Source organism: Lissotriton helveticus, chromosome 8 (assembly GCF_964261635.1).
Source record: "Lissotriton helveticus chromosome 8, aLisHel1.1, whole genome shotgun sequence".
Classification (NCBI taxonomy): Eukaryota; Metazoa; Chordata; class Amphibia; order Caudata; family Salamandridae; genus Lissotriton; species Lissotriton helveticus.
The window spans coordinates 748,669,376-748,692,234 of NC_136069.1; the positions used below are offsets into that span (position 1 = coordinate 748,669,376).

Genomic DNA, 22,859 nt, shown 5'->3' on the forward strand with positions numbered 1-22,859 from the left:
TATGTTTGATTTAATAAACTATAATGTTGTTCATGTATATTAGAAACTCAGGCCACGAAAAGAGCGCACGTAGCAACTGACTTGCTTCTTGATTCACTATTGGCATTTTCGTCGGGCGTGGAGAATTAATATTCCTTTTAAAGAGCATTCATCGTATTTTTACACTTTTGCAACAAGATATTTTTAAAAAGCAAAGTGTTTCTAAAAATAATCGTACAAGACACCCTAGTTACTTCCTTTCTTTAACATCAATTACCCTTTAAATAAATGCTTGCATGTTTACTTAACATCTTCTTGATGTTAGTGTTGAGTCGAGTAAGAAGAAGCCCAGTGTTGCTGTTGAGGAGTGGGCCGCATGCTGCCCCTGGGCCGTACTCTGAGTATCACTGATACACTTTCTAGAAAAACAAGAGATTGGCATAGTTGGTTGAGGTCTTCAAACACCTTAAGAGTTCTAAAAAAAAGTTGAAAGACATGTACCTAGAGTAGAAGGTGGAATGATGCACCAAATAGCCCTTGGCATGAGGTGAGAGAAAGAGAGAAAGACTCTTCTGGGTGGGACAAAAAATCACTTTATGTAGATTTTAGAGAATTTGTAATAGTAGGTATTGACAACTGTGTATCAAATCAGACCTAATCACAGAGGAGCCAGTGGTCATACTGTTTGCAGGTGTGTAGAATGTAACATTTGCATGATAATGAACTTGTTATGAATATTTGTTTTTGAAACTATACATTTTTGGTCATTAAAATTGTTTCATCTGGGCAAGTGTATCAAAAGTGAATCGTTTGGTAGTAAACAAGCTAATAACACCTCAGCCATGCTACATTGATAAGTCCACCAAAATATGGCCATTTAGTGGTTTTGTTACTTGTATAGCATATTCGTGGTGTGGCTATGTAGTGCATTGTGCGAACTGGGTGTAAGTGGAGCTTGTGTGAATGCTTGCCTTGTCCAGTGCTGTGCAATCTGTAGCTTGTGTGGTTGGTGATCTTGTAAGTTGTTGAAAGCCATGCTCGGTTTCTATGTTCAATTTGAGGAAAGCTGATGTGTGGGTGGGTGCCTGGGTGGTATTCAGACCGGCCAACCGCAGAGTGCAGGGGGCGGGGCTCCATGCTGAGAACTGCCTGAGAGACACTATTGGACGTCCCCCACCAATTTCACACCTCCCTAAACACAAAAAACTAAAGCTTGCTGGGGCTATCACTGATGACTTCGGGTTTTTTCACACCCCTTAGTGGACATCCGATCCCCTGGGCCTCCAAAGACAAGCTGGAAGCCCACTCATTGCAGGGGTTTTCAACTGTCCTTCCCTGCACCAGGTGACTGTGTAACGGGAGCCAATATTGTGTGGAAGCCAGTGACGCTGTGCGAGTTGGCAGGACTGCATAGTATACGGTTAAAGTTTGGCCAATGCAGTACTTTGTGTGACCTCAAGAGAGACACTCTGAATTTGCTGCTGCGACTTAAGACTCAACACTACATAGACATATATTACGCAGTGTCTAGCGACCTCTACTGTTATATTAAATGTTTCCTATTATACGTTTTTTCAACGATGATGGGATTCTGTACTTTGGCAAAGCCAGAGATGGGGTGCTTTGCCCCTTATCTGACTTATTGTCAACATTTATAAATGAATGGACAAAGGCAGAGCTGTTCAGTTGTCTACGAACGTGCCACAGTACTGCAGAATTCCGTTTCATTGCAGGGACCCGCATATCACTGAAGTTAGAAGTTTCAGCTAACAGAGAAACAGACCCAAAGTCACCACTGAGGGCTCAGAGCCCGGATCGTAATCTGCTTTGCAAAGAAACTCTTAACAACAAATTTGGAAAGCACCCCATTATTACCCATTGGTGCAGTAAATTCATGGCACTAACGTAATGCATGCATGCCAGACGCACATATATTTTGGGTGAACGTACCTCATCAATAACTGCTACACATGGATAATTCCGAATGTGCGACGGCAGACTCAAACCATCTGTCACTTCTTCCATTTGCCCTGATGAAGTTCCCAGTATGGGAATGAAACGCGTTGGCTGGAGTGTCTATGTGTGATGTTTTTTAACACGATTTAAAATAAAGAAATTATATGTTTCCATCTACAATTGACTACTGGACTTTGTGAGTTGTGCACCCCATTGGACATTAAAACATAATGCATGCTATATTAACTCCTCAAAGTAACATGGATGTCCTTTCGTCAGTGGTCTTCACCGCACTTTATGCTGTAGTGTGCAGAAAGTGTTGTCCCTTTCTGCCTGGAGGTTGGGTCTGGTGTTCGGTTCGGAAGGGTCTAGTGGCTGATAACGAAGGGGATGGTGGGAGGTTACAAGCAAAATGTGAGTGGCAGGTGGTATTTGAAGTCTGTGTAAAGATGGACATGTGATGCTGGTCAGTAATTTATATCACACTGTCTGAAAAGTGGGCGTTTTAACACATGTACATTGTGGGTGGGAGGAACCAATTATTGCAAAGGTTAACAACAAGAAATAGCAAAGCTAATATGTCTCGCTTGTTTAGGGCATGAAAAAAACCCATCTAAAATTAAAAAACGATTGCTTTCTGTTCATAATCCATCTATGAGCCAAAGAATTTGTGTGACCGCGAATAATATTGAGTTGTAAAATAGTCCCTCCTATATGGCCTTGCAAACACTCATTAGGAGGTTTGTTGATGAACTAAGCAGCCAATAGCATGTGAGAGGGTAAAACTCCTCTGGGTGGAGTCAAAGCTGACTCTAGTATATTATGAAGAATTGGTAACAATACATCATACAGACAGTTGGGATGTCAAGACGGACCTAAATAAAATAGTGATTAATGATGAGAGGCAGATACAAGTAAATGAGTGGAGGAAAGAAGTTCCTGAGTGGGTGGCATAGAGGGAAGTGAATAGAGGGATCAGATGGACTAACGAGGAGGTACAATATAATATAGGACTCTCTAGGTTAGTTGTTCCTTTGAAGAGGAGTGAGCGAACGGGAGGCGGGAGTTACATAAGGTTTAAAGACTTGCATACTTGTTGCGTTTGAACTGTGTGGGACTTCAGATGGAATACTTGGTGGCTGGCCCTCACAACGATACTGTGAACTCACCTCATCTAATCCTAATGCCAACATTTTTCCTCGGTATGTGCCTAGAGGCATTTAAGTTTACTTCACGGCGCTCTCTATGCCTCTGAACTCACCTCAAGTGGATCCGGTCTTTCACAGGGCTGCAGTTGCAGCTACTAAAGAGTGCATGGTCAATAGACTACCTCCCTCCGTCCTAGCTAGTGAGAGCATGGGTTTGTAGCAGGAATGTAAGCAGGAAGTGATTGACAGATTTGACATCAGAACAATATGACTTTCTAGTTTAACAACCAAAGGGATTGGTGCCTGTTCCCTTCCCTGGTACAAAGAAGTCTTGTTGCTTCTGTTGTAACAATACGCTACTGTTTCTTTTCAGGGAGGGGGGCAGGTTAGGGAGATGCCATATTCATAGTTTACTTTTGTGAGTCAGAGAATCTCTTATCCGTTCAACATTTTGAGACACATCAACAAATTTAGGCCAGCCCGGCCTGTTACTCTTGGGTTTAGCTAAAACTCAAGATATTTTGCTGCTCCCTGATCTCAGAAATCCAACGCAATTGGCTGATCTACCAGGACCTAGAATCTCTAATCCCCCTGACCTGCTCCCTATCAGACCGGTCCCCCTTCTTAGCTTTCCTTTCTGTTTAAGTAAACCTTCTTGATTACTACTTGACCACCCAAGTGCGTGATATCAGGCACTGGGCAGAGCCCTCTGGTCGCTTCCACTTGTGCTAATCTGTTTCCTACCTAGATTAACAAACCCTCATTGAGTGCGTAGAAAAACAAAATAACCATTTCTGAGAACCAAATAATGGGAAAACCATTAATTGTAAAAACAAATTTAACAAAATAAAATTGTCAGATAAAATGGACACTGGAATTATGCAGCAGACGAGAACCAAACTTTGTGGAAGGTTTGACTAAATTATGCAGCAAAAAGCGGCAAATTACGTGGCAGCTATTGTGGCCATCACTGCTTTGTAATTTATACACTTGTTAACACGGTCTGTGCTAAGGTTTCGCCTTGTTGGTATCAACTTAACACCCAAATATAGCAATGAGTCAAATGAAATGTGCCCACTTAACCTCTGAAAAGGGCCCGCCACTGAGTGGCTACATGTGTGGCAACGTTTATAAAACGTTTGATCTGTCTGAGCTAGAAACGCTCTCCCTTAAAAAAAAAAGTAAACTCTGCAATTTTTTCAGAAAATGATGGAATATGTGGCACACCGACCAAATTGATAATTATGTGGAAATGCAATTCCTAAAGAAGTGCATAAATCCAGTGATTCCGGATTTAATAAGGTAAAGCAAGAAAAGTTAAAATATATATATATGAATTCACTTTTTTTTTAAGTGCTTTTTTAACAAAATCAATAGATTGTGGATCCCAAAGAGAATCTTGGCATGGGAACATAGGGCATATTACCAACGTTAAGCGATATTTATCGCTAACGATGCTTAGCAACGAATTTTTTAACGCTAAGCATCGTCAGAAATGATCGCAGATGAACCTTGCTATTATCAAGGTTTATCGCAAATGCGATAAAAAACGGCCGCAATGCATGAATATCGCTGAAAAGTCAGCGATATTCATGCATTACCGAGCTAATGCTCTTAGCCATGTTATCCACCTCCCATTGGATAACATGGCTAAGAACTGCTCAGGGCAGGTGTTAGTTTTTGGAGATATTTGCGCTTAGCGCGAATATCTCCAAAAGTTGGTAATAGGAGATAGCGATGTTAGCGACTGTTTCCAGTCGCTAACATCTTGGCACGCCCACTTTGCATGTCATTAGTGATAAATATCACTGACATGCAAAGTGGGGCCCAAGATGGTCGCTATCTCCTACTAGCTGTCGCTAACTGGTGTTAGCGACAGCTAGGTAATAGGGAGATCATTTTATCTCCGCTTTCTTGGCTTTTAAAGCCAAAAAAGCGGAGATAAACCCCCTTGATAATATGCCCCACAGTTTTAAAATGAAGGGGGACAAAAGAGGTAAGGAGAAAAATGGAGAGGGAGGAAAGCGTTAAGTTGAACAAATAAGGTAAAGAATATAAAAAAAAGAAAATAAATAAGGAGCTTGAAGTGCACATGGATTGAGAATGATGATATTAGCAGGTAGTGCTAAAATATTTTGTGTTGGATGAAATGGGGAGGTAGTTAGATGACCTTGATCTCTTTTGGCATTAAAAATATTTCTGTGTGCCTCTGAATTCCTGTAAAGTCAGTGTGAATTGTCCGTGCAGTATGGTTCACCATCGTCACTGCTGGATTTACTGCCCCTTTCAATCCTGCCAATCACATCAATTTCTGCTGCCTATATGTGAACCTGGAACTCCATTTAGCCAGTCACGTGGCTCAGTGAGTTAAACACTCGTCACTGATATATGCTGCGGTCTGCTAGTCATAAATTTGAACCCAGGACAGACAAATAAATCAGCTGTCTTTCTTTCCAAGGTCGGTCAAATCAATACCATTACATTTGAAAATAGAAACTCCTGTTCTCTGTCTGTAGCATTAGCTGATCTGTGAACTTGGCACACGTCTTTTTAAGTAGCAGGTATATTTGTGGTAACGTGGTATCATGACCTGTATTGCTGCAAGTTACTTTTCTTGACTGAAGTAGTGGACAATTGATTTAGAAAATATATACAAATTAGAAGCCTCACTGTCTGTACACGAAATATTGACCTAGTATTGAGATATTAAGAGTAGAAGTTGTCTTTTTTTGGGGTGGGTGGGGTTGATAAGGACAGGGAGCATCGCTGTGTGTAATATTTTATTTTCTCATTGAGGTATTAGGCACTTCTGTGAATGCATTTGCAGATAAGGCTGAGGATGCTGAACGGTACTTTGGTTCCAGTGGTGTCTTCAGGGTTGGGAATGTGAAGTACTAGGGATTTTGCTTCTTGTTACCGGTATGATGTAGCACATGAAATCATTTTGAATCATTACATCTGATGGTTTGTGTGCATACATGTAGGGAGTTTGTGTAGTCAATGGTGGAACTGATGGCTGTCTTCACCACCCAACTGCTAATTGTTTCTATGGTAGGGTTGGAGCTTGTTGTCGCACTGTGGTAGAATAACTAATGCTGGAACATGCTGAGAAACCGTTTCAATTTGGCTACCCATATCTTTTGTTTATTTGTTTACCCTCCCTGGTGTTTGCCTGCTGTGGGGCGAGGGGGGTCTGGCCGATATGGGATGGTGGGTGAGATGTTGACTTGTGTGTAATGAGAGTCTTAGCTCTTTTCTTGATTGAGTCTTGTAGCCTTTTATGACTTGGAGGGTGGTTTAGTTGACAATGCGAGGATTGGTTGAGGTTCTGCTCGACTTCATTTAGCTTGGGTTGGGATGTGGTTGGAAGGGACTTTGAAGCTTCATACGATGTCCTCATGCATTCTGGTTATTCTGTCTATAATATACTGCCGCAAGCCATCACAAAAATATTTGTACTCATTTGTACTCAAACCTTTCAACTTTTAGAAAAGTAAGTTTAGGTTGTTCATAGGCCGGGGTCGAATTGTTCAGATAACCTTTGAAGCACTCAAATGTTCAGGTCATTGAAAGTGGTTCTCCAAACTTCCACACTTGGAAACAGTTCAAGCCTGTGTTTCATTGGGAGCATAGCAGTGAGAGTCTGCAAAATGTGACCCGTTTCTAATATTCTTTTAGCATTATTACCAAATGTAGTATTTAAAAAATAGACCCAAATGAGATGTCTCCATCAACTGAGTCCCGCTCTAGACCCACTATGTTAAAGCTATTGCAAGTGTGGAGATTCACAGACATATATTTATGGTATGGACCACACTGCACTGTGGTGCATGTGCATACTAAATATCGAAGTCAGAATATTGAGAGTACTAAATATCATTGACAAAATATTGAAAAAATATCAGCATATAAGTGTAGATTTTCTATCCCTACCTCCACATATATGTATCTATGTGATACATATATCTTCAAGGTATGTAGATGCAGGGTTAGGAATAGCAAATCTATACTCCCCTTGTTAGGGCTCACATTTCAATATTTTCCCTCGATTTTTCTGTCCCAGATATTCTTGTATGTCTATATTCTTCCTGTCGATATTCGGTAGTACAATCACTGCGGTGTCTGTCCCTCCCCAACAGGGCTTTAATCATGCAATGAATTTGATGGTAGTATGTTTTGGGGAGCTTCAAATCTGTATCACTCTTTGGAGTCCCAGATGACCTGTGATAACTAATGTGATATCCTGGGGTAAAACAATATCCCATGCTAAAAGGGCACAACAGTTCCAGGCTTGGACTTTGACACGTCATTGTTTTCAGGTGTGACAGCCAAATGGGTTCAGATGAACAAAACCAAGACTAAGTCCAGAATTCAATGAACAGGTGAATTGAAGCTAGATGTCTTCACCGCATAAGGTCCAAGGGCAAATCTCTGAATATCCAGTGACGAATTCAGAGGGAGTTCGACCAACGCTAGACATTGTTGAGTATGGAATTAAAAACATATTTATGAGGAGCCCAGTTAGCTTTGGCCATAAATAGAGTCGAACAGCAGTCCACCTGTTTACATTAGAGCCCAACGGGGCTGCATCAATAGAGAGACTCAGAGTAGCTTAATCCACATGTTGCAGTGATCTTTTACCTGCAGATCGCTCATAGACTTTCACCCGTGCAAGGTTGACAGAATGAGTTACAAATGTCCTCGCATGATAACAGGCTGTAGGACACGGTTAGACATCTCCGGGGGTATTTGCTGTCACTGTATTCAACGTCCCCTCAGTGTCAGTGACGGCGTGCGGTTGCGTGCAGGGTTTACACGGTTGCGTTTTCTGGGCGCCCATTACAACAGTGGAATGTTTCGTGCTCATATTACCTCGTCATCGCATTCCACCAAGTGGTTAAGGTAACCAGTGAGGTAAAAGTGGATTATCGTATACAACAGCCTTCGTTACACAGAGTGGGGGTTTACTTAGCGTCTCTAGGGACCGGTGCAGGCATGTGCAGTACCAGCTTGAATGCGGGGCCGGGTGTTGCTCTGTGTACTGCAGCCTATTGTGAATACAAGTTTACTAGTGACACACTCCGCCGGGTCTCAGCTGTGCAAGCAGGAGAGGGGGTTAGTCATTCAAGGACTCCCCGCGCCTGATCGCACAGGTGTCCCCCGGCTCAGACGGAACGGCATTGTGGCTGTTTTATTTTTAATCTCCATTAATCTGACGAGCTGGTTTGCTGTCAGTGTTTTCGGTGACACATTTTTCGACAGAGGGCAGGGGGTGGGCGGAGCTCTGTGGAGAAAGTGTGACGGGCTCCCCTTCTGTTTACTGCCAGCATGAGGTCGGCGGACCACTCTCGGCTCCGGATTAGGGCCGGATCCATAGTCGCGGGCCGGTTTTACCAGGCGGACGGCGGTGGCGTTTTGTCCTTGTCCTTGTCCTTGTCCTGAAGTTGACGCACGGAGCTGCCGAGGCGTAGTCGCCGCCAGGGGGCGCCGGGCCAGGAATGCTAAACCCGGAGCCCGGCGCAGGGGCCCAGGCGGAGCTGGCCTTCTTCCTGCCATTGTAGGGCCGCTCTTCCTGTTGTTGCTCCGGTGTCCGCGGCCGCTCAGTCGCTGCCCGGGATTACAGGCTCCTCAGACGCGGCGGCCATCTGGCTCCCTCGGCCCCTCTCCATCTGGGTCAGCGGCGGCGGCCGTGGGTCTCCAGCGATGTGTCTGCCTCAGGAGCCGGCGAGGCCTCCAGCGGTGGGTATCCAGCCGACGGGGGTCGTGACCTGCCGAAACCAGGCCAGAGGATTATAGGGGCTGTTATCTGTCCAGGGACAGCAGGACTGCCGGCCTGCTTTAACTCAACCTGCGATTGAAAAAGCCAACGTGACATGCTGTGTCCTTTGGGCAAATGTTGCGCGTATGAGTAGTATAGATTAGTTTAATTTAGCTAGCGCTTCTGAAAGTGAGTTTTTGAGCTCGATCTACCCCATAGCTATTACAGAATTGTGATGAGTAAAAGTATCCAGTTTATTAATGGTGGTACTGTTTGGAATGTATATTCATTGCAAAAATTTGAGGTAAGTCATCTTTCCTCAATTGAGAAGCATACACTTTTCTCACATGCTTCAAAGACAATCCTGGAAATATAGATTGTTTTCTTTTTTCGCCTTATCGCCTCCTATTGTCTTCGTTTCAGCTGTACCATCTATTGGTTATTTTTTTTTCTTTTGAACAAATCCACTCAACCCCCTCCTCTATTCTCTCATGAAGTGTCCTGGCCGTTAACATTGTTGTCCCTTAATCTCTCCTATTTCTTTATCATCCGCCCTTTCCACTTCCCTTTTCCCAGATAAACTGCCATGACCTTTTCCGCCTTCCCCAGTATACCGCCCTTTCCGTGTTTGTTGCCTCTTATCGGTTCAAATAGAATCGCTAGTGTTGACAGGGGCGTGCCTGGAAAGTTGTACATAGCGCACCACCAGAGCATGGACACTGATATATCTGTGGGAGAAGATGCAAAGTGTATCCCACACTCGTTTAATAGTTTGCTTATAATTTTGCAACCTTCAGCACAGCTTTTTATATTGCTTCTTATATATGTATATTATCACGAGGCGCGTTTTATGAGAATAGCTGAATTAACTTTTGTAAGTTCTATAAAGCAGTGACTATGTTTTGACAGCATGGCTACAGTAATTCTGGTTTGGTGTTATTGTCTCAAAATTGAATACTTTGTTGACACCAGCGAAACCCACAACTTTCCGGCATACAATCACACTGCTTTAAATGTAAACCTAGTTCCGTTCAAGAACAGTCCTCGTAAAGCTCACAGCACTATGAGATTGTACCACTGGGAGGTAACAAAAATGCTGAGTAACAGTAAAACGTGCATTACTTTCAAAGCCTGGCCTGAGTCTGGGTTCTCTGTGAAAATGTTCGCCATTGCAATTAGTAGAACAGCTGTTCTCGTTAACCTTCATATGTCCAGATGTGTGTAACCAATGATACGTGGAGGAGTGGGTAGCAGCTATGCATTGCATACGTAATTTGCTGTCTCTCAAGTTGGACGTATTATTGCATACTTTTGATGCCTGAGCTAATCCTCTGCTTTGAATAGGAGGATCATCGAGTCCTTTCTAACCCTCCTCTGCCCAGAACAAACTCTTTTCTTTTCTGGCTGTTAGGAGTTTGAGCTAGTTTCTTCAATGGTTGTAGGCCCATTTGTAAGGGTGTATGAGTTATTGAATATTGAGCCACGCTGGTAGATGCAGGACCCAAGTTGACAAACATCTGTTTCTGTTCGTGTTATCACATTGCTAAAACTTATTGAAGATATTTCGCACATTCAGCTATTTAACAGCTACTAGCTTTGACCAAAATGTAAACTAGATCTCCTGCTGCTCCTGAAACACGTCTTTCAAGTGGGACACGTCTTCCTGTTTTGGGTTCTCTTCTCTCTCTGACCAGGTTCGACATAAATTAGTTGAAAGTCCCCTACTGTATGTTTTAAGGATGTTGCAAGTTACATAGGAACCCAGTCAGCAAATGGATGAGCAAGGCAAAGTTAATAAATCGAGAGCGGCCAGTGTATACCCGGAGGGTCTGAATACATTCCATATGTTCAGGATAAACCTAGACTACGTAAACAATTTCCATTTAGATTCAGCATAGGTAAATGCTTCCGGTGGCCCCTGTGGACCTTGATATGAGGGCAGCCACAGCAATGTAGACATACCGTTATATATCCTTTATTTTAATCCGATTTCCTCTATGTGAACAGTTGAGTTCATTCAGAAAGTTAAATGTAAGCAGGCTAGTCATAGCTTCATGTAAATTGGGAACATTGAGTTTGAATTCTCCAAGTACTGAAGTTAGTGGACTGGTTATGCGTACCGTATATGGATTGGCTTGGAGAGATGATTGTCTCTGAAGAGATGAGCCATCAGAAGACAGGTCCTGCAATCCAGCCGCGGCCCGTGCAGGTAAGTGCGGTGGGGTGGTAGGTCACCGCAAGGGGAGATTTCGACAGACATCAACGAGGGAAAATCAATTATTTAATTTTCCCTCGTGGTCGTCTGTCGATATCCCTGCTACCCCCACCACTCTTACCTGCACGGCCCGCCGCTGCTGCAATCACCAGGCGTGTTGTGCTTTCACAACTTCATTTTCTGGCCATAGCAGCAATTGTGGGCTCTTGATTTTTCTATTTTATGTTTTGTACGGTTTACACGCTTTATTGTTGAATACCTCTTTTTCAGCTGAAGGGCGAATCTATAGGTTTCTGCCTAAAAAAGACACCTGTTTGCTGCCTAAGTTCTTTGTGGCCTTCCAGAGTCTACCTTCAGCCAAGCTATTCCTTATTGCCCTTTGACCTCAGAATTGCCTTTGAGGACCAATGATGAGATTCTGACAGTCATGCAGGATGAAGGCTCGAGCAAAGGAGCTAGGCTTAATGAACAAAGTAAGGGCTCTTCCAAGTCATGGTTGGGCTGAAGAGCTGCTAGTCAGAGAAAATAGACCTTTTCTAGGCACTGACAAGTTAAATATCCTTCTAGATGTCGCAATTTTGAAGTGGCCGAAGTCTGTCTCTTGTTCCCTTTCAGTCACTTCATAACACACCTAAGTTGTAAACCTTTTGTCTCCGTGTTAGCCTCTCATGCTGTCTGTGTGATCTCAGGTAGCCCTTCATTTTGTAGAAGAGAAAAGCTGGTCACGGTATACTAGAAGTAACTCCTTGCTTCGCCCCTGAAATTCCTTCCGGAAGCAGGGCCTAATATAAGACAAGCTTAGCGTTGCAAAGCCAACAACTCTGGCATTGGCTGCTAGCCTTTTAGCTTTTCCGATGTTTGTTTTGCTATGGGTTTTATAAAACTTTGTTGAGGGGGCTGCCAACCCCTCGTCTATATTATACACGTTGTGCATTAGAATACTCCACACAGAGCTCCATGTATATACGCCGAAGGGTGATGGGACGGACAGCCCAGAATTCCTTCTCTTAAGAAAGTTTATTGGTTGGAACGTACCATATGAATTGTGTGGGGTGGATTTCTTTTGTAGGAAATTCGGTAGCATAACCCTCCTCTGGCCCCTCTTCCTCAGTTGATCAGTCCATGCCCACCCGACATCTGTCTGGGAAACTCGTGGGCCCCCAAACTTGCATCCACTGTGATAGGACCCCTCCAGCTCGCTGCCTCCTTCATTGCCTGTTTCTCGGCGTATCTGTTTATTTAAGTGAACAAAAGACAGGAAAATACAGACTGGATCTTATCAATTAATTGTTCCTCGTGCGCAGTATTTGCCATGATAAGATGAGAAAACGGGCTACTGTTTGACCAACTTTCACGGTATTTTGTTAATGGCTAACAAGACACCATGCAGAGTCCAGAGTTTAAAATGTGCTATTCGTTGAAACTGGTGTCCTAATTGTAGATGTTAATGTTGTAATTATGCTAATGAGAAAAGCCATGATGAATTTAAAATCTGCAGTTTTTCTACATCATGGCAATGTTGTACTTTAGGGTATTACTGCATTATAGCCAGGACAACTGGAATTATGCGGCAGGGGAGAACCAAATTATGTGCCCTTGTTGACCACATTACAAAGCAAGAAAATGCAAATTGAGGTGTAGCACTGCCTATTTTGTGATAGTTGTACTTCCTTATTGTGCCTTTTTTGCAAAAGTTCACCTAATTAGTACCAGTTTAACGCCCAAATTCAGCAAGAAACAACAGAAAGGAAACTGATTAGAAGAACAGATCAACCTAGGCAAAGGGCCTTCCTTGTGTGGCAAAACATGCAGCGTTTTAGTAACTTTTGATCTGTTTGAGCTAGAAACACTTTTTAACTCTGCAGATTATGCAGCAGATAACGGATTATGTGGCAAATCCATAATTATACAGAAAACCCTGCACCTGCAAAATCGCATAATTCCAGTGGACCGGATTATATTTTTTCAGAAATGTAGAACTAATTTCGTCGAGACTGCAGCTCCTAGAATGCTTTAGCTGGTTGAATAGACTAAAATATGTATGCTGCTAGTGAAATGGATTCGTCTAGGAAACTTGTTGCCAATATTTTATGAATGTGACGAAAACCTAGTGCAGTAAACGAAGTGTTCAGGCCATGCTGAATGCATTCAACCTGGTTGTAGCTACATCTAAGTAAAACTTCCAGGCCCATCTACTACAAAAGTTGGATATACGTTCTGTACGAGTATACATACGGAAGTCTTCGTCAAGAGGCTCGTTATATGTCGAACACCAGTTTCATGAGAGGACATAAGTCAATTGAACTGGAAAATGTCTCAGAAGGTTGTACTAAGGTGCAAAGTTTAATTAAATTAATTGGTTTGAATTTTGTGGCAGAGCTATTAAAAACAACTTCAATGGGATCTGACCCTGTTTGTTATTAGAATGAGTATAAAGCATTCTCTGAAGATGGTTCCTAGTGTAACCATAACAACAGTCACCGCTCAACAGTGAGTGAAGACCACAGCCGGCCAAAAAAATCATACAATAAATTAATGTCAACATAACCGAATCCATCGCTGACCCAAATTTGCCCCAGGAGACAGCAAAACATCAAAAGGCGTTTTTTTTCTTGTGCTTTGCTGAAGAGAGCTTTACCAACTAAAAAGGGCACAGTCGAGAAGGTAAACAATATATATTAGAACATCCAGAAAAATAAAAATCTGAAAAATTCAAAGATCTGCACTCCGTGAACCTTTCCCCTAGAAAATACCACCTGGCTATTAAAATGACAGACATGAAGGCTAGGACATTCCACTCGTGTGGTTAGCCACTGATTGTGAGCATTTTCTAGGAGTTATCCACTTGATAATGAACACTGCGCTATAGTTAACAACTGGATGTTGTGGACTGGCCAGAAATTATCCACCAGAGAATTACCACTGCTCGTGAGTTAGTCACCTGCAGGAATGCTTTGTCCACTTATTATCCCCTGTAGGAGAAGCACTACTCTTTTTAGTTATCCCCGTGGATGAACACTTACCATTTGTTGTGCAGTATAGCGTTCATATTGTCCATTAATCACCTGAGGATATGCATTGCCCTACACATTTATCCACTGAAGAATCAACACTGCCCATTATTTACTCGAGTACCATCATTCGCAATTAAAATTAGGATGACCACTGTAGTTGTGTTATCCACTAGCAGATAAGCACTGACCATTCATTTTCCACCCAACGAGAACTGTTCTCCATCAGTGATCCACTGTACTGGGCGTGTTCTCGAGTAGCTAACCACTTGACGCTGAACACCATTCATTGGGAGCCCACTTGAGGTTAAATAACAGTCCCTCAGTTACTCTCGTAGTGGCCAGCAGTCCACATATTCCCATCTAAAGATGAGCACTCCTTTTAGTTATCGACTGGGGAAAGAGCTTTGTCCGTTAGCTATCCAACTGCAGGCTCGGAAGTGAAGAACAGTTAGGTATCTGAAACACACAAAAGGTGATGGGAGGCTGCTTGCAATAAGTATAAATACTGGCAATAGCTAGGAGTCTCTCTCCAGCCCACCATTCTTTTGCTCACCATACCACCTCAGTTTGTACCTACCTATATGCAAATCAGCTTTTACCCTGCTCCAAAAGAAACAGTCCAGCCCGAACTGCCAAGCCAGGTCCTCCCTAAACTGGAACACAAGCAACTCCGGAACAGTTTTGCTTACATTAGGTATCACCTTGCCTCTGTATGCATCCAAAAGTTTCCCCTGTGACCCACAAAAAACAAACAAGCTGTGGTGCCCCAGGTGGGACGGGGACCCCCACATAAATAAAAATAAAAGACATAAAAAAAGGACACAGTAAGGAATAATAGATGAGCGCCAAAAGACGCTCATTTATAATTTACTGCTCCTGGTAAGGAGCGCCGCATAATGCCCATCACAGACATAGTCACATATGTTGCTGTTCATGGTTGTGCCCAAAACCAGTTATGTTCTGTAAGTATTGTAGGGTGGGGGGCTGTAGGGAGTGCAGAAGCTCCCAAGAATTTCTTTTTTTTTTAAATTAACACCATGTTTCCTCAAGCCTCTTTAGCATGACTCCAGGAAAAGTTGATAATATGGCTCCCTTTTGTGACTTGAGTTTAAAAGAATGACCCTCAACACATGCTAAACGTTGCTTTGACTACAAATTATTAATTTAAATGTTTATTGGCAGAAATTGCAATGATATTGTGACTCTTTGACAAAGCCAATAAGTCTGTCTTTTATTTTGATGTAGTCACTCCTTGAAAAAGCCAACAGGTCTCCCTTTTATATATTGTGGTGACTTAACATTAAACAATCCTTGAAATTCACTGATGGAAAAAAAATGAATGGTTAAAGTGACAGTCATAGTTAGGTATTGTAAAAAAAAAACACTAGAAAAAACAAAGGCAAAAGTGATGTTATAGTTAGATCAAATTGCCACTTACCACATATTTTAAAATAAAAAATCATTGAAATTCACCAGTTATAGGTAAGTGAAGTAACTATAACATGCCCGAATAAATAACTATTACTCGTTCCCTCGCCATGCACTGCTTATACCCTCACATAGTACATCACTCATGACATGTTTAATGACAGCATCGATATCATTACTGATGACATTTGAAATGACAGTTTGCATGGCGGTGGAGGGAATGACATTTCGACTTTTCGTAAGTAACATTTTAGCGTAACTACAACGTCACTTTGACCTTTGTTGTATTTTGAGTGTGTATTACACACCCACTCTTACACCCCCATAAGAAAATGCCACAGAAGCCAGGAATCAGTGAAGAAGGTTCTTTTGATTATCATCACTGGGAATATGGACCCAATGCGTTTCAGCTTTCCCTGAGCCTTGTTAATGGAGATCTATATTTTTTGGATGTATGACGTTACAACGCACACTTTTACAACGCATACCTTTACAACGCATTTTTTACAACGCAACATCCATTACAACGCACACTTTTACAACGCATACCTTTACAACGCATTCTTAAAAAATACCTTTACAACGCATTCCACTACAACGCATACTACATTTACAACGCATACCATTACAACGCATTACATTACATTGCAAATAAGGTAAGTGTTGGATAGTGTAGGGGTTAAAATTACTATTCTAACTCCAGAGGGTGCAACAGTAGGGAAATTATTGGATAGTGTAGGGGTTAAAATTACTATTCCAACTCCAGTAGGGTAAGTATTGGATGGTAAGTTTTGCGTTGTAATGGTATGCGTTTTAATGACTGCGTTGTAATGGTATGCGTTGTAGTGGTGTGCGTTGTAGTGTCATGCGTTGTAATGACTGCGTTGTAAATGTATGTGTTGTAATGGATGTTGAGTTGTAAAAGTTTCGTTGTAATGGTAGTGCGTTGTAAAAGTTGCGTTGTAAACGTTGTATACCATATTTTTTAAGCACATGATTCAACTCACTCGGCCGCCTTACTGGTTTACAGTTTTTTTACATACTTAGTCTAGTTTGACTCTTCAAGGTTCAGAAAGCAGTGTATAAAAACGGCCTATACTTTAGGAAAAGATTGTTACCATAACCCTGGCTACGCATATTCTCAGATCTATGCTATGCTGCGTTTACAAAAGTAACAAGGAGTGAGAGGACATACTCGCCAAAATGTATTCACTAATATAAAGTGGCCATTCAACGGTCCCCAGTTGTGTGACGCTATCCTGAGTGATAACCACCAATGGTAAGATTTAAGAAACCTGTCATTTGTACATAGCGGACCAAGCCTTGCTATTCTGTCGATGCTCACCTGTGCAGCATCACCAATCACCATTGAATATGCATACTCACCAGATTGATCTTTATTATGATTTCTCAGCTGCGTTTTCCTTTGGCCTTTGGGAATTCAGGTTTACTAGTGTTCATTCAAGTGTGTGGGGTTAAAGAACAGGTTGTGTGAATAAAAGAGTGAATAGGGATCATGTGGAGGGCGGGAGGTGTAAGGTAGGAGACCAGTTGGATTGTTTGAGAAATGTTGTGTCTGTACTTGCCTTATGCAGGCTGGCCACACCACCGATATGCACTAACTGTGGAGAGGGCCTCCCCCTTACACATGCCAACTCCTCCTGGGTGCGGTGACCCTGGGCACGCCTTTGACAGGCCTGTGTTCTCTTGGTCTATACTATAGATTGTCTTGTTTGTAGCCTTGTTGCATGTTTAACGCCCGAGGGCGTGATGCATTTTAAAGAAATGGTACATTAGTTCGCAGGAGCTATGCAAACGAACGAAGGTGCCATTGCCAATATTTACCGAAGTACAGGAGCAGGGACAGTGAACAGAACCAACAAAAGAGACAAGACTGTCTCTTCTGAGTGCGATGAACTGCATGTCATTACAGATTCTGAGACGAGAGAGAGAGATACTAATCACTGACGTCTACTGAAACCTGCAGGTATTGAGTTGAAATTCTGGCAAAGCCAACTCCAACTTCCATTTTTTGAGAGATCAGCAAATTGAGGATGGTGGCATTTGCAAAAGCCTGTTGTCTACAGCCCTTTAATTTTTCCTCCACTGAAAAATATAGTTTTGCAGTCGGAAAAGCTGCTTCTTTTCCACCCCAGAAAAAGGTCAATGTTATGCACCACTCATCAACCTGGTTCTTTGTGTACCCTTTTTGTAGGGGTAACTTTATTTGTGTATTCAGACTGAGAATGGTCGAAGACAGTCACGACCGGCGTGGCTCACGGGTGGGGTGGGGTGGGGAGGGGAGGGGAGGGGGTGCGGAGTCGCATGGGGAGGGTGTGTTGTGTGGAGAGTTAATAATAATCCTCCCTCCCCTCCCCTTTGCCAATCACAACACTCCAGTGGAGCGTTGTGATTGGTCGGGACACTGCCCAGCCAGGGGCTGTAGGGGATGACATGTTCTACATGTAGGCTGCAATGCAGCCTGTTTGGAGAAGGGCAAAGTGTGCATGATTGTTTTGGGCGGCCGGAGAGAGACGACCAAACAGTCTTTGCGCCCTCAGGAGTAGGCACACCACTCCTCCCCTACCCTGCTCGGAGAGCAGAGCAGCCCCGCCCAACCGCAAAGCAAATATAAAATGTTAATAAATAAAAGGTATTACCATTTTATGTTATTGCTTCTAGCACTGCGAGTAAGCAGTGGGGCGACGCTCCTCCGCCATAGTGGAGGAGCCGTCACTAGAGACAAAGCAACACTGGGAGCAGAGAAGCGCACAACGAGGCAGGAAGACAGGTACAATAGGAGCATAGAGCAGCACGGAGATGGGCAGGAAGGGAACACTGGGGATGTAAACATCCTGGAACCGACCAACAGTCTAGCATGAGATAGATCATATATAAAGACTGGGTAGGGGGCAGAGAAGCGCACACCATTGGGTGGAAGCACATTGTGTGACAAAACAACAATGAAATGGGTGGCAGAAAGCTCACAAGGGAGACAGCTGGAAAACACACGGACTCTAAGAAGAACAAGCATTGGCAAAGTCAATAGGTCTCCTCTATGGGAGAGCTATTGGCTTTGCCAGAGTGTTTTAGCCATGCTGTACACCAGCGTGGCTGCTGTTCAGCAGGGCTAAAAGTTAGTGGCGCAGAGGGGAGTTGAGTGGAGGGAGGTGGCATGAAGTGGCATTGTGAGGAGTGGAGTGATTTATATGATATGGGCCAGCTCAAAGCTGCCTACTCAATTTGTGTGTCGAATCAAAAAGAAAAAAGAAACCAAAATCTGTGTGTGTAAAATATAAATAAGAGAAAACAAAGACGTCTAAAGTGTTACCAGGCGATAAAGTGAAACCAGCACAGCTGCTTCTGACCAATGAAACTAAAGAAGTGAGAGTGACGAAGATGCCAACCAGTGATAGGTAATGGATGGGCTTTATGCCCTTTTTAGATTTAAGATACAATAGATCTTGAAAGGACTTGCGCATGTGTGCTTTTTGAATTGAATTGAATTGAATCCAATAGACACTTGTAAACCACATGGCTACCAAAGGCCTCCCAGCGCTAGAGACCAAGCCATCAAATAACCAAGCAATCAGAAAGTTACAGAGAACAGCAAAGTCTTCAGCTGTTTGCGGAAAGAGAGATGATTCGCATCGAGGCGGATATGATCTGGGAGCTGATTGCAGCATTTGGCTGCGATGAGGGAAAAAAGACGTCCCCCACTCCAGGCCCGGTATACTCGAGGGACTATTGCTAGTTTTTTTTTTTCAGAGCGCAAAGATCTTTTAGGGGAGTATGGGGAGATAATGGATTGAAGAATCAGAGGGGCTTTAGCTGAGAGTGCCTTGTGGGCAATACACAAAGCATTGAACTGGATTCTCCCAGCCACAGCAGCCAATGCAGGGACATAATGTAAGGTTTAGCTGATCAGAAATCGCGCCGCTTATTTGGGTGATACCTAAAAAAGAACCACCAAAAAGAAAAACAAGCTGTGTAAGGACACAGTAACGCATCCATGTTTCAGCGTAGGGGAAAATTCACAACAGGGAAGTAAAGCCCACTTTAGCCATCAAATAACAATGGGTGGGCTCTAAGCCTACTATAAGCTAACCAAATATCTCGCAACAGACCGCACGTGCGCTGTTTCAGGTGAGACCTAACAAGCACTGGCATACCTATTTGGTCTGGGTTTAAAGTGCTTACACATGCAGCTTAAGCACATAAAACACAGACAATTTGAAGAAAAGACAGGCTGAGTTGAAGGTGCTCGTACCTTCCATACATTCCTGTTTCTGTCTCTATGGCAAATTACGTTTGGATGGCAAGGGTGCCTTCTTTGTGTCTTGTTCTTTTAGTTCCTTTGACCAAAAACAGAAATTAAGGACTTTAATTAAGGCTTCCTTGCCACCCGACCTTCAGTTGACATAAGGACAAAAAGAGGACAGTGCTAAAAACAAGGAAGCTTAAATTCGGGCAGCCTTTGATTTCTACAACCCCTGTTGGCACTAATGAGAAGCCGCCTTGTTGGAATGAGGAGCAAACAAGGGGAAAATGGAGGCGCCAGAAGGAGAAACTAGAAGGGTTTGATGGGCAGAGTGATTTGGAAGCACAAAGGAGGAAGAGCGAAAGGTGGGAGGAAGGACTGGAAGAAACTGACACACAGGAAAGTGAGAGTGTGGATAGGAGCCAGAATAACCATTCACAGGGGGGGGTGCAATGGGGCAAGAGCAAGGGCCAAGGAGCAGAGAGCGGCTTATAGCTGCAAAATAGTTTCTCATACAGTCCATTGTAATAACTCCTGTAGCAATCAGTTAGAGAGAAAAACTTCACTGAACTGTGCCAAAATGTGATTGGCCATATCTTAAGCCTGGGGCTGAAAAAGGCTGGCCAAAAAAGCCAGTTGTTGAAGGGGAGGACCTAAATCTCACTTTTCATATATTATATGTCTGTGTGAAAGTTGTGATGTCAAAACCCAGACCAAAGGCATAGGAAACCCCCCGCTTTACCAGCTTCAGCAGGGGTCAGAATAACTTCTCGTTTATTGTCTTTTATTGGTGATATGCACGTCACAAAATAAAATCTGAAGCTAATAAATATTAAAGGAAAGAGGATATATAGCATAGCTATGGGGTTGGTCAAAGGAGAACCAAAGGGGAACAAAAAGAAAAAGAAATTAACGTAATGACAAAAATATAGAAGAGGCTAATGGAGTGATAGAACATGAAAGAGATAAGACTACAAAGAAGGAAAAGTGTTCAGAAAGAAAGGAAGTACAGCTGATTAAAAAGCACAAACTAACCAAGGAAGGTGGACGGGAGGGAAGATAAAAAGAGGGAGAAGAAAGGGTGAAAGGAAGATAAAATAGAGGGAAAGTAAGTGAAAGAAAGAAGGGTGGCAGGAAGGAAAGGAAGTAACAACAAAATTATAAAAGACGACGAGTGAGGGAAAGAAAGAAGGAAAGCAAACTTAAATATTCAATTAAAAAAAATTGAAAAAGAGAAATGAGAGGAAAAAAGAGAAAATAATGACAGAAGGAAAGGCATATTGGACCGAAAGGGGAGGAAGGGCAGGAAAATAAGTAAGTAAAAGAATGAATAAGGAAAGAAGCGTAGAAGGAAAGGAAATGAAATAAAGAAGGGCAAAAGTTTAGCAAGAAGATGAGGTGGAAAGAAAAAATAATTGACAGAAGGAAAACAAAAGGAGAAAGACTTGAGTGTAAAGAAGGAAAGAAAATACTTTAAAGTATGAAAGAAAGAAAGGTTTAAAGAAAGAAAGAAAGGTAAAAAGATAGAAGGGATAAGTAAAAGACAGAAATAGAGAACGAAAATATTAAAGAAGAATAAAAGGAAAGAACATTTCCTCCTCCCCCTCCCCTGTGAGGTTCCTTACCCTAACTAACCGGGAATGGGGCATACCACTGGTTTCCCCAGTTTTGCCTGGTGCTCATGGACACCAGCTCCTCCTATAATGAATGGTTGTACCCCTCCCACCTATATAGCCACTCCTGCATAGCTTGCCTAATCCCCACCAGTCGGACCCACGTCCCTCCCCAGTTAAGAAAGTGGCATATTGTTTCTTCTCAAAAAAACTTTGCATTAATAGTAACTCCCTCTCGCACAGTTGTATTACTTGGAGGCTTTTTTACTTGCTGACGGTGGATAAGCTTAACATCATGTGATTGACGGCTGTATTTATTGTGCCTTAAAATAAACAAGTTTGAAAGAAAGAAGGAAAGACTCGTAAACATGCAGCTCTTTGGGCACATTCTTTTAAAATTGTGCTGTAAAAGCATAGTTTTCCTGTATCTTCTGCATGGAAGAGGGCGGAACAGTACTCAAAGGCCTGCATAGAAATGGTCGGGGTCTCTCACTTAGTTCACCTGGTCATGTGGTTAAAAGTGAGGGCATTTTATTTTTCTGGCTACATTCTTGACCCAGACCCAATTATAGGTCAAACTGAGCCCCACGCTTGTTGCTGAGCCGAGTATTAAAATAGCCCAGGGGTTTATCTATAAAACTGCAAATCTTCAACAAAAGATGTCTCGCTATTTGTCCTTCCATTTAAAAATGGCCTGCAGTCTTTCTTTCCCATTTCAATCCCACCACCGATTTTACTTTTGTAATCGAGCAGAGTGTTTTTAATAATCAGTGAAAACCTAAACTGCTGGCCAAGCTTGTTCTATTCATTTTATTTTAGTATTTATTAAGCATTAACTTCACCTGAAGGTACGCTGGTGCTCAAGAGTTAGGACCAGAAATTTCGAACAGTGACATATGATGGAAATTAATAGGGAAGAGCGACTAAGCTAACTTTACTTGGCCTTCCAATGTGAGGTGCACTTGAAAGTTTATACTCAGATTACGGATGCACTGGACTGGCGTAGATTTCTGGCTGAGCGTAGGTGGCCAAAAAGGGAGATTCTACACAAAAGGCATTTGAAACAGGGATAGTATATCAGTTTACCCCCCACACACACACCGTCGGCTGGCACAGGTAAGCACGGTGGGGCGAGGCAGGGCGCACCATGGGTGGGCGCACCATGGGTGGGAGCTGACGGACAAGAGAAGAGGTATAATCAAATAAATAGATAATACTATTCTATCCTTATTCTGCTTACCCCCCTGTTGCACCCTGCCCAGCCGCACCGTGCTTACCTGAGTCAGCCGTCGCTGTCCCCCTATTAAGCTTTACGATGGTTTTGTGGCATCCATATCAGGACATTCAAGACATTTGTACAAATTTGAGATTCTGTGCTGGGATCCCTATCGACCCTAAGGAGAATCAAGGTGTTGTCATCATAAATGAATAAGACTAGTCGAAAGGATTGAATTAGATGGAACAGTGTATAGATCAAAAAGCAGGGA

At 42.7% G+C, this 22,859-nt stretch overlaps 1 protein-coding gene across 3 annotated transcripts in view; it reads left to right on the forward strand.

Moving 5' to 3' along the window:
- MID1 (midline 1) overlaps positions 1 to 22,859 on the forward strand; it is an 805,692-nt gene that overhangs the window by 374,293 nt on the left and 408,540 nt on the right. Inside the window, exon 1 of one of the 3 annotated variants that reach the window (XM_078657584.1) lies at positions 8,409 to 8,822. The exons of the other annotated variants lie outside the window; for them this stretch is intronic. The gene's annotated coding sequence lies outside the window, so the exon portion shown is untranslated. Of the gene's footprint in view, positions 1 to 8,408; positions 8,823 to 22,859 lie in introns of those variants that run through there. 3 annotated transcript variants of the gene reach the window in all.